The 16,075-nt window shown below is 37.6% G+C and overlaps 1 protein-coding gene across 11 annotated transcripts in view; it reads left to right on the top strand.

Moving 5' to 3' along the window:
• The window catches only part of RALYL (RALY RNA binding protein like), a 552,061-nt gene that overhangs the window by 453,203 nt on the left and 82,783 nt on the right, over positions 1 to 16,075 (top strand). The gene's annotated exons all lie outside the window — the stretch shown is intronic.

Below are 16,075 nucleotides of genomic sequence, written 5' to 3'. Positions count from 1 at the left end.
GAAGAATTACTTCTCATGTCTTGCTTATAACCCCCCTGCTAATACATCCCAGAATGATGTTTGCTTTTTTTGCAACAGTGTTACACTATTAACTCATATTCAGCTTGTGATCCACTATGACCCCCAGATCCTTTCTGCAATACTCTTTCTTTGGGAGTCATTTCCCATTTTATATGTGTGTAACCGTTTGTTCCTTCCTAAGTGGAGTACTTTGCATTTGTCCTTGTTTAATTTCATCCTATTTACTTCAGACCATTTCTCCAGTTTTGTCCAGATCATTTTGAACTTTAATCCTATCCTCCAGAGCACTTGTGACCCCTCCCAGCTTGGTATCTAAATTATTGATGAAGATATTAGAACAGAACCAGATCCAGAACTGATTCCTGTGGGACCCCACTCGAAATGCCTTAGATATACCACATATACTGCTTTCCCACTATCCACAAGGCTTGTTACCCTTTCAAAGAAAGCTATCACATTGATTTGACAAGATTTGTTCTCGACAGATCCATGCTGTTACTTATCACCTTGTTGTCTTCTAGCTGTTTGCAAATTGATTGCTTAATTTTGCTCCATTATCTTTCCAGGTACTGAAGTTAACTTAACGGGTCTGTAATTCCCCAAGTTGTCCTTATTTCCCCTTTTATAGATTGACAGTATATTTGCACTTTTCCAGTTCTCTGGAATCTCTCCTCTCTTCCAGGACTTTTGAAAGATAATTGCTAATGGCTCAGATATCTCCTCAGTCAGCTCCTTGTGTATTCTAGGATGCATTTTATCAGGCCCTGGTGACTTGAAGACATCTAACTTGTCTAAGTAATTTTTAACTTGTTCTTTCCCTATTTTAACCTCATATCCTAGCTCATTTTCATTGGCATTCACAATGTTAGGTGTCCAATCGCTACTAACCTTTTTGATGAAAACTGAAATAAAAACATTTAGTACTTCTGCCATTTCCACATGATGCTAAGAAATGGTAGGAGGGAAAACAGCACAATAAAGATAATGGATTTCAAGAAGACAAACTTAGCAAACTCAGGGAGTTGGTAGGTAAGATGCCATGGGAAGCAAGTCTAAGGGGAAAAACAGATCAAGAGAGCTGGCAATTTTCAAAGAGACATTATTAAGGGAACAAGAGCAAACTATCCACTGCATAGGAAAGATAGGAAGCATGGCAAGAGACCACCCTGGCTTAACCGGGACATCTTCAATGATCTGAAATTCAAAAAAGAGTCCTTCAAAAAGTGGAAAGTAGGTCAAATTACAAAGGATGAATATAAACAAATAACACAGGTATGTAGGGAGAAAATTAGAAGGGCCCAGGCACAAAATGAGATTAAACTAGTTAGAGACATAAAGGGTAATAAGAAAACACTCTACAAATACATTAGAAGCAAGAGGAAGATCAAGGACAGGGTAGGCCTGTTACTCAATGAGGGGGGAAACACTAACAGAAAAAGTGGAAAAAATGTGGAAAGTGAGGCATCCTACTTGAATTCACTTCTGACTAACTCCATAAAACTCACTATTGAAAACAAAGAAAAATCCTCTCTCATGTTTGATCTTATTTTGAATCAATAAGCTTATATTGGTAACTAATTTATCACTACTAGGACCAATTGTGACCACAATTAGCTCTTAATACTTAGACATTAACCCATACATTTATATTTTGCTGATACATTGATTATAGATCACACCCACTATACCACATGTTCCTTGTCCATTTTCTCAATTAGTAAGTTTATCAATTACAGAGCATTTATAAGTATCCCTTATTAATTACATGATTTTGTGCATTACAGCACTCATTTATAACAGCAGGCATTTCTTTATATACTATGTGTGTTCACACAAAGGAGACAAAGAAAATAAACTATTGATTGTGGACAGAATCGTAGGGTTTGAGTGGACTGCAAGGATCATCTAATCTAACCTCCTGCCAAGATGCAGGATTTGTTGTGTCTAAACCATCCAAGATAGATGGCTATCCAGTCTCCTTTTGAAAACCTCCAATGAAGGAGCTTCCACAAATTTCCTATGCAGTCTGTTCCATTGTCCTACAGTCCTTACAGTTAATTTTTCCAGAAATTTAATCTAAATCTGGTATGCTGTAGTTGAACCCATTGCCTTTTGTCCTGTCTTAAGTGGTAAAAGAGAACGATTTTTCCCCATTTTTCTTCCAAAGCCTTTCAAGTGTTTGAAAACTGCTATCACATCCCCTCTTAATATCCTTTTTTCCAAACTAAACATACTCAGTTCCTTCAGCCTTTGCTCGTATGGCTTGGATTCTATCCCTTTGATCATCTTTATCACTCACCTCTGGATCCTTTCCAGTTTCTCTACATCCTTTCTATACATTGGTGACCAAAACTGCACGCAGTACTCCCACTGAGGTCTAACCAGAGCTGAGTAGAGTGGTACTATCACCTCCATTGACTTGCATGCTATGTCTCTGTTAATGTAAGCTAAAATTGCGTTTGCTTTTTTTGCAACAGCATTGCATGCTGACTCATATTGAGGTTTAATCCACCACAACTCCCAGATCATTCTGAGCACTGCTGCTACCAAGCCAGTTTTTCCCCGTTCTTTGTATTCATGCATTTGGTTTTAATTCCCTAAATGTCGCATCTTACATATGTCTTTGTTGAATTTCATTTTGTTTTCTATATTCCAGTTCTCCAATTTATCAAGATCCCTCTGAATTTTAGCTTTATCCTCCAAAGTATTGGCAACTACCACCACCACCCTCCCCTGCATTGTGTCATCTGCAAACTTGAACAGTATGCTCTCTATTCCTACATCCAGGTCATTAATAAAGATGTTAAACAACACCAGTCCCAGAATATATCCCTATGGAACCCCATTTCAGACCTCCCTCCAATCCGACATAATTTCGTTAATGGTTACTGTTTGTTTGTGGTTGTTTAACCAATTATATATGCACTTAATGGTAGTTCTTCCGAGCCCACATTTCTCCAGTTTACTTATCAGAATGTCATGTAGGACTATGTCAAAAACCTTGCTGAAGTCCCAGTTTATTATGCTTACCTCATTCTCCTTATCCACCAAATAAGTTACCCTGTCAAAGAAGGAAATCAAGCTAGTTTGGCATGATTTGTTCTTGGTAAATCTATGCTGGCTGCTAATGATTATCCCTTCATCTTCCAGGTACTTGCAAATTGAATGTTTTGTACAGACTTCTTTTCATGGTGTCAGGTTTACATAATTGATAAACTAAAGTCATCTGTTCACCCATCCACTATTTTATCAATTAAAGGATATTTAAAACCAAGTCATTATGATAGAAATCATTTGTTTGATTAATTTCTGATAGGATAAAAGCATTCTTCAGAGTTTATTTTATTAATTACAGAAAACATCTGCTCCATATATGTTACAAATGGGTCCTTTCAGGATATTTCCCTAAAGGTCTAGAGTTTAGATTAAAAAGATATGACATTCCAAACTGCAATCCAGACCATTGAGGGGCTGTGTCACTACTACACTGCAAAGTTGGGTGCCTCCCAATGCTTTGCTGCTGTAGCTCCCATGTGAGCAACTCACAAACAGCCTTCCAGCATTCAGTTAACACCTTGAATGTCTTTGTGTAGTTGCAGTCTTCCAGCTACATATCAGTCACAGTCTGGCTTGCACCAGCCTTGATTACCACTTGCAGGGTGACCCCAACACACTCCCAGTCCCAGATTTTCCCCCAAAATGTGTGTTCTATGCTGACTAGCTCTCTCCTGGGTAATCCAGATATATTAGGTCTGTTGTACTCGGTGTGTTGGTGGATGCTGTCACCGGTATTTATCAGTGTAGGCTGCGTGCGTGTGTCCCTGTGTAGATGCTGTCCCAGCTCTGCGCAGGAAAACTGAGACGGCTCTCACGATCGAATGATTCGACACGACCACAGATTAGCTGAGTAACGAAGGCACCCAAGCGAGGTTTATTGCGTGCGGCACAATGAGAAATGACTTACAGAGTATCTCTGGGTCAGTTTCATATTGGCGGCGTTACAATGGTCTCGGCCCAACGGCGGGACTTTCCGTTATCCCCTAGACCGGACACCGGTATTCCCTCTGACATCCTCTTTTATACACTGTTACATACACTTTCGGTCTGCCCCCTTTCACGTAGGTAGTTGCCACCCTCCTGACGTAGTCTAATACCACCTTTTTCCGTTGATTGGCTGATTTGGGCACTGCCACTCCATGTATCATTTCTACCCATCAAAGTGTCATTTCAGAGAGTTAGTATCTTGGTACCTCTTATACCCACTACATATTTTAGTAATATTTTGGCAGTCTTACAGCCTTGCAGAATCAGCACTTTCCTATACCAGTCTCAGTTAACTTGAGTGACCCCTTATACTTCTGTTCACTTGGGCTTTTTCCATTTAGGCCTTAGCCTGTTTTACAGGCCTTAAGCTGTCACTTCTTACTACAAGGTCCACTGCCCTTCTAAGTGGATTAATATATAACAAAATACAATGCATCTGATGAAGTGCGTTTCTGCCCACGAAAGTTTATGCTCAAATAAATGTGTTAGTCTTTAAGGTACCGCAGAACTCTTGCGGATGTACAACAGTTTGCTACACAAAAGGGAGTTATCCACGCAGTCTAGTTTAACCACAACACTGGATTAGTTTTGATTAAAGAATACAACAAGTTTATTTAACTACAAAGAGAGATTTTAAGTTACTTTAAGTGAGTACAAGTATAAGGCATTAAAGTCAGACATGGCTACAAGAGAAATAAAGATAAAACACTCTCTAGTGCTATATTTTAACAACTAGACTTGGTTCAAGATAAAATTCATACCACATGCTCTCAGCAAGAGAGCTGACCAAATTTCAGGTCAAGATCTCTCCCAAAGTCAAATGGGCTGGTTTCTTTAGTTTTTTTTAGGTGAAAGAGAGAGAAATGAATGGGGAGGGATACCTTGGATTTTGGCCCCTCACTTTATAGTCCAATCTTCCTTTGAACTGGATTTTCATAAAGTTTACCTCCAGATAAAGCTCATTTCCACTGTGAGGTTGGAGTCATGGAGTCTCATGTGAAAGAGGTTTCATGCTATTGTTTGTTAAGATGCAGATCTTTTTGTTCCTGCCTTTGTCCCTTCTTTGCCAAAGAATAGCCATTTAATAGGTGATTGTCCATCAATTGTGATGACACCTGGCTAGAGCTGTCAGTTTGTCCTTTGTCTTTGAGAAACTAATTTACTCAGACTTGTCTGGTGAATACATTTGAAAACTAATTTCAGTGTATGTTTATAATTGTACATATACTGTTGCTACACACATTTCACCTTGATATTTTTGCTACACATTTCGCCATGATTAGTTGTTAGTTTTCAAATGATACCTCACAAGGCATATATTATACAGAGATTATTACAGTAGTGTGTAGTGTTTGAATACAGGGGTGCATTCGATCACAAAAGGACACAGAATCCATTATTTAAAAGCACACTACGATCCAGCTAAAATTCAGTTTATTTATAACACACTAGGTTCAGCTAAAGTTCAGAGTAAAACAGGGTGGATAATAAAATACAAGCATACTAGGTCAAAGACATTAATTTCTCCGGAACAAAACCTTCTTTAATATTAGAAGTTAGTCAGCATCTCTGGCTAACACAGAAAAGACTCAGGGATGTCTGGTCAAGAAATCCTGAGAGATTAATATAAAAAGAATCATAAAAGATTAATATTTACTAACAGGTGTAAGAAGTGGATTCATAAAGATGAATGCTGTGGTTTTAGGGCTTCTGGGAAATGAACAGTTTAAAAATATCTACTGGTGTCAAAATGTGTGTATTATCTAATCCAGTTCTACAAAGTGAGATTATTCAAGGGCATAGCATAATAAACGTGAATCATATTTTTACAGTGCAGCACATCACCAGTTATTTTATTGGTAGTGTCTGTTGCAGGTCCTGAGGTAACTGCACCTTCTGACTCCTGCACAGCCTCCTGGAGGGCATCTCACTTTAGCATCACCTTTCTAGGGGCAGGATCCTGCAATCCTCTCCCTGCAGACAAGGGATTTAGATCACAGATGCCTGCAATTCACTGTGTTTATCTCAGTAGGTCTGACTTTAGTTCAGCAGCTGCAGTCCTGTTCTCTCAGGAGCAATGGCAGGATTAACCAGTGACCAGCCAGCTCACTTAAAGCAAAGTACCACTTATTCAGAACAAAAGCATTATAGAGAAAGCATATTGCAAACAGTCAACATCTCCTACACATGTCTATCTTACCAGGTGTCACTGATCTTACACATGGAATCTTGTTCCAAACATTACAGCCCTATTCATAGGGTCTGACTCTCTTGGTCATAGTTCAGTCAGTTTTTGGATTCTAGAGAGTGACCTCTCTCCGAACATCATGATAGTCATGATATACACTTTTCAGTTCTTTGTTTGCTGCACCTCTTCAATGAGGTTAGACCAGTATATGCCATTTCCCCCAGGTGGTGAGACTTCTCTACACTTGTTACCTGCCTTGGGATTTGAAATAATAGAATCACAGAACATTAGGTTTGGAAGGGACCCCAGGAGCACATCTCGTCCAACCCCCTCATCTACTCCAATCCCCTGCTGAAATTATTAACCCCGAGTGATTTTAGTTCCAGCAAGAAATGCTGTGACACATTGACACCCTCCACACTGAATCAGGAATACAACTACTAAGGATATATATAAAATGGATATAATAGTGTTTGAATATTCCTGGGCCCCTAGTATCTGTCAGTGTAATTGAGGGAAAAGATGATTAACCCTCTATCCCGAGGATTCTTGAAAGGCATGTAGGCATTAACCTTCCTCTCTCTGTGACTATAAATAGGCATGCAACAAAGTACTATTGCTTGTTTGCATTCGATCAGTCAACCACTATTTTGTTCAGCCTGCTCTGATGAACTAATTCCAGACATTTTTAGACCAGTGCATGTTGACTTTATCATACTCTGATTCAGTGTAGGAGGTGGTCAATCAACATCCACTTTCTCCAAAGAATGATTGAAAGTGGTCAAGAGACAGAATCCTAAGAAAGATAGCTGAGTATATTTATTTCCACAATATTGTTGGCGGGAAGATAATTTTTGCAGAATTTAGCAACTATTGGCAGACAAGATAAGCAGAGTGAAAATGAAAGCAGTGGCACAGGTTGCCTTTTTCCTCTAGAGTTTGCTTCCTTTAGCTACATGCATGAAAACACTGAAATGAGCAAATCTTCTATTTACAGAAAGGAACTGAAGTGGAGGGTGTCATCTTCAGAAAGAAAAGAATGACCTTCTAGTTCATGAATGCCTTTTGTAACAGAGCTAGAAACACATTTTGCCATGGGTGGAGTAGAATACTGTACATTTGTGGTATGCAGAGCAAATTCAGGTTTGGTCCTTTGTCTCTCCCCAGTCACACTAAGTTTCAGGACATTCCTTTCTGGCAGGTTAGGTGGATGGTAATCCTCCTTCAACCATGTCCCCGTAACCAGGTCATCACCCATAAAATCTGAGCTTGCCTTCCCTGAGTTCAGAGTTCTGTTTTTCTGTTTTCTGTCAATACTCATCTTCACCTAACAGAATCCATCTCCCAGTTCAGGTTGTCTTAAATAAAAGCAAATTTTATTGATAATATATAGATATATAAAGCAAATAACATTAAAGACCAGGTACAAAATATACTCACCTAGTCAAATAGTACAGAAAGCTCTTCTAAGTAACTATTTAACATAGCTATGTTTTATTCTACCTCTGTGTTACATCATTAAATGAACTTTATATGACCCAGATCTTTTTTGTTTTTTTAGCCTTTCTACCTGCCAAATATTCAGGTCACATCTTTAGTGAACTGGGGGCAGGGAAGGGAGAGACAAGGGGTAGTTCATCCCCTCTTCTTTTATAGGACATGCCTTCCTTTTGTTATACCAAAAGTCCACCCTTCTATCCAACAAGACAGGTTATACATTGTTGATTTATCAAAACCAGTTTTGTCTGATTCATGCATCATCCCAACTCCTAGCTGATATGAAAATTGGTATGAACAGAAAGAAGTATCCTCTAACTACCTCCTTCCAATATCACATGCACAGTCATTAGTGTTGTTTTCAGCTTCACAGCTCTCAATCCATATGTCTGGAGAGAATTCTGGACAAACTGTGTTCATAACAGCCACAATTTATTCCTATTGAAAAAAGTCGTTAGAGGAGCTGGGTGCCTGCAACTTATACTGATGTCAAGGATTTGATGTTTACAAATGGTATAACTAGGTTCAGAGGTTCAATAGGAAACTAAGCTGGGTATATGTTTTTTATATCTGTCACAAACATACATTTATAAAATGTGACAGGAGATACTAGAAAGGACATATAACAGGCTTTATCCTAGCCTGATCTCTGAAAATCCAGGACACTACATCCAGTTCAAAACAGCCTGACAAAGTACATTATATAAATACTGTAATATCTGTTTTAAAATCTTGGCCCTGCTGTGTGCTTAGTTACCACAAAGAGAAAGTCCTATAGAAAACCCTAAGATAGGCAGCCGGATAGACCTGGTTAAATAACATTTGTTGAATAATTTAGTCAGTGAATTTTGTGATGTTTTTTTCATTTATTCACCCAGCTGTATGAGCTGGCTTATTATAGGCATGTATGTTCACCAAGAGTGTTTTAAGAAAATGTCCTGTCCTTTTTGTAATGGGTTATTTGAAGAATGTTATGTATTCACCTATCTCTCTGCCTATTATCTTCAAATCTCTAAAGTGGAAAGGGCCTACCTACATCTTCTCACTCTGCCTCCCAGCATTGTGGCTGCAATAAATGGGGAGTTGCTAATAGAGCAAATGGAGATTTGCTAATAGAGCAAATGGGGATGTTGTTTGCTTCCCCATGTGGGACATAACTAGGCCATTATCAGTCTCTAATGCTCTCTATCACTGTGTTTACTATCACCAAAATATCAGTCTAAGCTTGAGACTTGAAAATTTAGAATATAATGTAAGACTATTCTCTTGTGGGCAAGATTTTTCCCAAGAACTGAGGAGAAAATTGATATCAACTTCATGCTCTAGAAAGCAAACAACCTAAGTATTATTTCTTTTAAATAATTTACTTTAGTGTGTCAGGAATCAGATGATAATGGTAAATATATAATTATTACTCCTCGCCAGTCAGAGACTAGATAACAATGTACCATAATTAATCACCTTCTGGAAATACTATAAATCCATGTAAGGAGTATCTGGCAGTGAAAGGATAACTTTGTTATTTTAAAATGTATCTAGGGATAGTGAACAAGTGGCAGAACCTAAGACAACAATTTATTATTTCCATGTAAGATGAAGCATCTGCCATCTTATGCTATGTAAAGTGCAATAACACATGCAACCTCAAGTTCAGTGTTCCTCACATAATTACTCCTGTTCTACCTACCCTTAGCCTGTTTTGGAACACATTAGTTGCACTCCATAGTTAAAGTAGGTTGAAACAGGAAGTGGAGTTCTAACTACATTGGCCAAAGAGGAAGGGGACATGTTGGGAGAAAACTGCTCTTCTCAACCCAAGAGAAAAGGAAGAGCTGCATTTCCCCTCCACTCCCGCTTTCTTTATTCATAGATTTTAAGGCCAAAAAGGACTGCTATGATCATCTCACCTGACCTCCTGAATAACATAGGCCATAGAACCTCCCCAGTAATTTCTGCACCAAGCCCATAACTTTGGTTTGAGTTATAGTGCATCTTAGAAAGACACACAGTCTTAATTTAAAGATCTCAAGTGATGAAGAATCCACCACACCTGTGGTGCATTATCCTCACTGTTAAAAATGTGCCCTTTTAACTCCTGGTTGTACTGACAAATGCAAGATTGCAGTGTATGACACTCACGATAGCATCCTGGACCCCCCATATTCACCACTGCCATATAATTATATGTTTTGTACAAAGTATGCCTTGTGAGGTGAGATATCATTTTTAAAGTCTTAGTCTGTTGAACATCAATATCCTGTTGGATTCTATGTGCTATTATTACATGTGAAGTTATGACATATAGCCTATATGTGTTACTGAAATATGTAGTGAGGTTAGGAACACTCACAGCCATTCTTTCTGTTACAACTAAGAAGTAACCATCAATAGCCGGACAGGAGGTTAATGGCACATCAACACACAATCCACTATCCCAGAGACTTCTCGGAGAAGACACATACGCAATGGAGACTGCCTGACCACTGGGGACTGCCTGAACCCCAGGTCACAGCACAACTCTGTCCCATAGGCTGGAAAAGAATTCCAGCCTGAACTGAGGAACTGTTGCTTGCTTGTACCATCTGTCAGGATGAGACAAGCTATTTGATTCAATTCTTGCTTAGACTAAAAGTTTAGGATTTAAAATGCGTATTTACTTTTTATTTTCTTGAGGTAACTATCTCTGACCTTTATGCCTACCAATTATAATCACTTAAAATCTAACTTTATGTAGTTAATAAATCTGTTTTATATTTTACCTAAAATAGTGTGGTTTTTGTTGAACTGCTTGAGAAATCTCAGCTCAATTTACAAAGGATAGATTGTGTCCATTCCACACTGAGGGAATGGTGAACTTGCACTGTCCAGGGGGGCCTTGAGCAGTGTAAGACGGTACAGTCCTAGAGGTAGGGCTGGAGCTGGGGGGAATTGGCTGAAGCCTCTTTATTGATGGCTCATGAGTGGCTGGGAGATCATTCATGTAACACAGTTGGGAGTGCCCCTGCCTGTGGATGTCCGTGTAAGCGCAGTGCTTATCAGAGGTTTGTAGCTTGACATCAGCATCACAGTGTGAGAGGAATCCCAGGTTGGTGTGTTTGAAGTGCTCAGCAGTCCCACAACCCAGGTTGCACTACAGGGACCCCATCACACAGTGGCACTGGCCATTAAAAGAACATCCACTTCCTTTAGGTGACAGTTCATCACCAGCCTATGGGCCAAATGTTTCCATTATCTAACTCCTCTGGCATCAATGAGAATTAAACTTTGGATAAAATTAGCCCTATGTGTGCAAAATATATACAGTGTGTGTTTCCTTTTGCTGAACTTATATAGGCTTGCAAGGATTAAAATTTTAATTAATAAATGTTTTCTTTCCTGTTTTAGGAAAGCTGTTGGGTTTACTTTAGTTTGCATTAGCATTTGTATTTTCAACATATGGCAAAGGTACCTAGATCCCTGGAAAGGTGCTTTTTTATGTTTGATATGTGTGTATGCAAATAAAATATTTGTTCTATTATGCTAATGGGGAAAAAGAATATTATACTTCATTTCTCTGTTGTTTTAAAACAACTGTCAATCCCTTAAATTTCACCCTAGTGACACAGCAGAGAGAAAAATGAAAAGAGGTGAAATGCTGCACTCGTTTAATTCTTCAAGAATTTTACCCATAACACTAAGGGTAAAAATGATTTTAAATGTTGGTAAAAAATGTTGTGACTTCCAACATTCCACATACGCCTTTCATCTTCATACTGAAAAACGTAGATAGCCATACTAGATCGAAGCTTTCATGCAGCTAGTTCAGTGTTCTACTTCTAGTACAGACCAGTAGTTAATGCTTCAAAGAATATGAAATAAAATATGCTCTGAATTACAAATTGCAAATATTATTTGCTGTTTATGGGAACAACAGAGGGAATTACCCTCCAGACTAGGGCTGGTCAGGAATTTTTCAATTCAGTTTTTTTTTTTGGCAGAAAATGCCTATTTGTCAAAAATAATACTTTTTGAAGAAAAGTATCAAGTTTGACAAAACTTTCATTGGAAAGATTTCTCAACTCCAGGACCCAGGGGTGGGAGAGATCTTGGCTCCAGGGTACAATCCAAATTAGTAACCATGAATGGTGCAGTAATTCAAAGTTTATCCTGAGTGGTCATCTGACTGGTAACTAGAGCTGGCCGAAACTTGGAATCTCCATTTTGCAGGGAATTTTGACTTTTGGAAATTTGCTTTTGTTCCAAATAGATATAAGGGGAAGGGGAGGAAACGATTTTCAAAATGTCCTGTAAAACAATTTCTGAAAAATTTCCATTTCAGAAAATCTTCATTCTGGAAAATTTCAGAAATTCAGTTTAGAATTTAAGTTTCTCAGTTTCAAATTTAATTTCAATTTTTAAAAACTTTTTATATTATTTTTATTTTTTTACATTATGTCACGTCACTAGTAGTAGTGCAATATCTACCTGAAATAATGTAAAATAATAAAAATAGTCTAAAAATGATAACCCCCAAATAAAATAAATGTGAATTGAAATTTCAAACCTTTTCAACATGAAAATTTTCTAAAACCAAAATCTTTTTCTTCAAAACTCTTTTTGCTTTGGAAATTTTTTATCAAAGACAACAAGTTTTTCTAAATGTGTTAATTTTGACAAAAATTGCATTTTTCATTTTAAAAAAAGTTTAGATGAAAAATTTCCAACCTGCTCTTGTGTAACTTGTCTGTGTCCATCAACTTAAAGGGTCATTGATGAGCAAACAATGATAATTGCAAAGGTCAATCTTCCGTGATTTAAGATGTATTTTTGTTAAATCTCTGTTTCTAAAACAGAGTGCACAAAGACTGATGTGTTCGACAGGTAAATAAGTCAACCAAATCAATTGTAAGAAATATCGTATAAAACTACACAGCCAATCCATCAAGTGACTGAACTTCAAAATGCTTTTCAACTACCAAGCTTTCTTACATTACTAGAATGTAAAGCTAAACTCTTAGATTCCTATCTGCGGAATTAACTGTTCAGATCCTCCAGAATACAGTACTGTTGCAGTTGCCTTAAAGGAAGAACTAAGTTCAAACCCTATATTGTTTATCACACAGCTAAGAGCCACTAGGCTGGTTCTGCACATCAACAGCCACCTTGAATCAGCAAGTGACATACATTTTTAGCTCTCTTTTGATCAGTTTGCATATAATTATTTGCAAAGTCAGTGTCCCAATTGGAACATGATGTAAGTGTAAGTATGTTCCATTGAATGATGTCTTTTGAAGTATCCTCCATGGTTTTGAAAGAAGCTCTTGTACAGTTTTATGTTCTCCTTGGGTACTATACCACTTCCTATATTGCCGTACATTCCATAGAAATAGCATGAAAAGCCTTTCGGAAGCTTTTTGGCCAACTCAAGGACATAGCTGACTCCACTAACTCAGTTGAAAGCTAGGCATGCCAACTGCAATGTAGCTGCTGGTGCTAGGTATAGTGGAATCAGTATTTTCAGGCTGTAAATCCAGGCAAGCTGACATCAGCAATAGAGTCAAATGCCATTTCATGAGACCCTGAAGAGGCCTTATTTTCAGAAAGTGATAAATTACCTACTCTCTGAAATTTGTTCTCAAGCTTCGCACACAAAATCAGGCGTCATTTTTGGAAATCTTGGTTTTAGTTTCTGAACTTTGCTTTGTTTGGTCCAGTCTTGTCACACTTGAGATAGCAGAATAAGGTAGCAAACAGAAATACATCATCTATTCCTTAGCTACATGTTAATGTTGGATCCTCAGCACCAAGCATATATTGATTCCAAATGAGTAACCTAATAGGACCATTTAACTGAATTCTGTTTGCCTATGTACAATAATGATGTATCCAAATTTCCTGTAAATAGATTTTTGGGAAAGAAAGATGGGATGGTTTAACCTGAAATGAAATTGATTTATGTATGTTGGTTTGTGTCCCAGATATAAAAAGGCATCTTGCCTGTAATCTTAACTAGAACAATTATGCAAGAAGGTTAAAGGTTTAGAGTATACCTCAGACTTTTCCAGTCCCCTATATATGATTTGTTGACAGATTGTGGAAATAGTTGTAGAATCTGTTGACCTATATTGCATGATTCTAGTTTTTATGGTATAATGTATATGATTTTTTAGAAACTTTGAAAAATTAATGTCTTCTACTGCATGACAAAGGTAGAGGATGTACACAGGATCAAGTTAGTTGCCCTATTTTCAGTACATATCTAGGGACACAAGGATCATACAAAGTGTTTTTAAAGTGTATATGAGCTGTTGAGATTATATTTCAGAAGACCTTTTCTCCCATGAGCACTGCAGGTTATGGGTGATAAAAACATTGCAAATCAGAGAGGTTTTGGCACCCAGATTTTAGACATAGCAACCTGTCATAGGTGATTTGCTTGCCTGTGTTCATTTATTATAAAATACATCATTTTGTTGTGTTATTACTATTACTGCATTATTTTATAAATATTATTGTATTTATTAATTTATTGTAAATCTAGTATTCCTACATTCATTTAGATTTTTATCCTTTCCCCCCCCCCCCCTTCTTAAGAGAAAACATTCCTCTTCTAATAGTTTTTCTGCTGAAGAAATATCCCAATTTTTTATGTGGCCAACCAAGATTACCCTTTAGGAGGTGTCACTCTTCGCTATATAAGAATGCTTTAAAACTCTGGGGAATTTTGGATACTGAGTGGCTGGGAAGGAGGTAATAATTTATAACACAGATAGATAGATACTGACACTAAAATAAATGTAGTATACTCTTTTACATGGAGTTGCAATTTTAGATCCCTTACTATTAATTTGGTATGCACTGAATTACCAGTTTAAATAAAAGGCCAATGGATAATTGTATTCCCTCATTACCTGGAACACTTGAACTAATTTAAAATAATGCTGCATATTATCTAAAAACATTTAGTCAAATGTTTAAAGGGGGTCAGACTTATGGCAGCACAGTTTAAAGCAAATTGAATTCCATCTTGAGAATGAATTTCACATAGGTTTTTAATTGCAGTATTTTGTTCACAAGGTGTTACATCACACATTTCCTTTGTGTATTATACCCATCAGATTATGTCTGTCATCAAAACACTGAGGTCCCAGAGCTCTCCAGAGCAAAATTGTTGCTGTAAGACTGCACAAAAATACCAGCATGTTTTCAATTCTCTCTCATCTTTGTTGTTATGAAGAAGATAGCAGAGGCCAAATCTTGAGATTCTTATGAGGGCTGGATCACCCCTTCATGTGGTAAAACCCACTGGAGAGATCGTAAGGGATGAGGATCATCACAGAGTATCTACCTATTTAATCATAATGGGATTAGGACTTGCACCTCACAGATGGAACCATAGGGCCCACCCCCAAAATACAGATCCTTGGGGAGCAAGCCAAGGCCATCTATATGGAAGCCCCCAGTGCTTCCTGTTAGCTTGGCATGGAACTATGTCACGAGTGACTGTCCAAGGAGTTCTGTCATAAAGGTAATGCAGCCTTAGGCTGTAGTACATTTCCTGGGATATGATGTATATCAGTTCATATACACATGAACACGGGATCACCCACTTCTTTTCTTCTCCCACTACATGGATCCCCACTTCACAGGAAATTGAAAGGGTAGATGCTGCTATGGAGACAGATGACTCTATGCTTGTGTGCTGAAGAGGAGGGAGAAAGGCGCACAGAAAGTATATTGTGGAGGTTTTCTGGTGTTTACTCAACCCTTACTCAAGACATATGGGTAAAAATTGCATAAAAATATCACATTTCAGTCCCAGGAAACTAAATTTCAGGTATGTTGCATCCAATAGTCAAGAGCAAGACCGGCACTTAAGCATTCCCACCAGTAATCTCATTACCCTCTTCCTGAGAATTAAATGCTTTGCAAAAGTCGATAAGCATTTTTAAAAGTTATCTTGTAATATTTGAGGTTGTCTCTCTTTACAATGTGCTATGATAAATGCATCTTTGAAAACAATCTTCTACCTAGATTATTATAAATGTTTGTATTAAACTTAATTTTTTTCTGAATAAATCTTTACTGTATCATCTACATTATAAAATTATGAGGTGAGGAGAGAGTAAATTTTGAGAAATATATTATTTTGTAGTATTTTTGTTTAGTGTGGTTGAATTTTTTTTAATGTAGTTTTGTAGTAGTTAAGGTGTTCAATTCCAGAGACATGCCACCATTTCTCTTTGGCTACCATTGTTATAAAAAAGATCCTGACAAATGTTTTAGTAGAGTTTGTTCTGTTTTTTACCTTCTATTGTTTATACTCTCTTACAAGTGAAATTCACC

This window comes from Emydura macquarii, unplaced genomic scaffold (assembly GCF_026122565.2).
Source record: "Emydura macquarii macquarii isolate MOO-44397 ecotype Brisbane River unplaced genomic scaffold, CSIRO-AGI_Emac_v2 contig_1477, whole genome shotgun sequence".
NCBI lineage: Eukaryota > Metazoa > Chordata > Testudines > Chelidae > Emydura > Emydura macquarii.
This window is presented reverse-complemented; position numbering and strand designations above follow the sequence as displayed.